The 1793-nt window shown below is 45.1% G+C and overlaps 1 pseudogene; it reads right to left on the bottom strand.

Annotated features, from left to right (window-relative positions):
- Positions 1 to 248: 248 nt before the first annotated feature.
- LOC109458024 (nascent polypeptide-associated complex subunit alpha pseudogene) lies at positions 249 to 1099 on the bottom strand (annotated as a pseudogene).
- Between the last annotated feature and the right edge of the window lie 694 nt (positions 1100 to 1793).

Raw genomic sequence — 1793 nt, 5'->3', positions numbered from 1 at the left:
GGCCAGGAGTGGGTATGTTTTAATCCCTCTAAGGACCTACCCTGGGGTCATTCATTCATTCATTCAACAGATGTTTATTTTTTTGTTTTTATTTTTCATCCCACAAGAAGCCATAACTTTATTAGTGATAGAAACAATACAGATTTCAAACCAAGCTGCAGTTACTCTTTTGAATCACCAAAAATAGGTCCTTGGTTTTAGATGGTTACATTCTTTTTTAAAACAACAACAACAACAAAAACCACATCTACAGTCAGGGGGTCCTGTCTTTTTTTATATATAAATTTTATGGGGGAATATTGGGGATCAGTGTGCTTCTCCAGGGCCCATCAGCTCCAAGTTGTTAGACTTCAATCTAGTTGTGGAGGGCGCAGCTCACTGACCCATGTGGGAATCGAACTGGCAACCCTGTTGCTCAGAGCTCTAACTAACTGAGCCATCCAGCTGCCCAAGATGGTTACATTCTTAATTCCGTAATAGCATTTACAATATTCAGACTGCCTTTGCTCTCGACACATTTGCTTGTGACATGACCAATTTTATGTCCTGAACTTCCACACCTGTTTCACCAACCTCTTCCTCTTCACTCTCCTCCTGTACAGTTGGAGTCTGTGTGTTTTCTTGAATGTTTGAGACAGCTTCACCTTGAACTTTGCATTTCTCAGCAGCTGCTAGCTGTGCTTGCTGAGATAAATCCTCAATTTTGGCTTCCCCCAAAACTGTGTAGGTATGTGAGGCTGGGCTGTTGTGGATATCTGGTTTTGTGATGACAAGGAGGACATTCTTCGATTGCTGGATAGTGACCGGCAATGATAGTGACCCTAGTACCCCTGTAACCTGTAGAAGACCTAGTTTGGACATAGCCTTCCATGCCTTGTTTTCACTCTGGTTCTGTTTTGCTTTACTGACTGTTTCTTCATTGATTTCAGCTGCTGCTGCCAGCTGGGCTTTGTTGTGTGGTTTTCTGTGTGGAATCTTGTTCCTTGAGCTCTGATACTGATTCATCACTGTCAGATTCTGTTTCAGACGCTGTCTCAGCCTAGAGCTGTGGCAACTCCTGCTCTGTAGCAGGGATGGTTTCTGTGGCTTCACTGGGCATTTTGTGCAGGGGTGGTTGGGGAACCAAGATGGTGACAGAAAATTAACAGATGTTTATTGAGCCAACCCTATTTAGGGCATCTGGGATAAAATGGTGACTAAGATATGGAAAAAGAAAACAGGGACCAGCCCGGTGACTCAGATGGTTGGAGCTCCGTGCTACTAACTCCGAAAGCTGTCAGTTTGATTCCCACATGGGCCAGTGGGCTCTCAACCACAAGGTTGCCAGTTCAACTCCTCCGAATCCCACAAGGGATGGTGGGCTCCGCCCCCTGCAACTAAGATTGAACAGGGCACCTTGAGCTGAGCTGCCTCCCGGATGGCTCAGTTGGTTGGAGCGTGGGCTCTCAACCACAAGGTTGCCAGTTCAACTCCTGGAAGGGATGGTGGGCTGTGCCCTCTGCAACTAGCAACGGCAACTGGACCTGGAGCTGAGCTGCGCCCTCCACAACTAAGATTGAAAGGACAACAACTTGACTTGGAAAAAAAGTCCTGGAAGTACACATTGTACCCCAATAAAGTCCTGTTCCCCCTCCCCAATAAAATCTTTAAAAAAAAAAAAACCCTCCTTCTGGGGGTTACATTCTAGAGAAAGAGATGGACAATACAATACATAAATTAGGTAAAATGTATCAGATGTTGATGACTGCTATGAAGAAAATAAAACGGAGGGAGGATGAGGAGTGTATGAGGGA

Source organism: Rhinolophus sinicus, chromosome 8 (assembly GCF_057876585.1).
Source record: "Rhinolophus sinicus isolate RSI-liver-muscle chromosome 8, RSI-T2T, whole genome shotgun sequence".
Taxonomy (NCBI): domain Eukaryota; kingdom Metazoa; phylum Chordata; class Mammalia; order Chiroptera; family Rhinolophidae; genus Rhinolophus; species Rhinolophus sinicus.
This window is presented reverse-complemented; position numbering and strand designations above follow the sequence as displayed.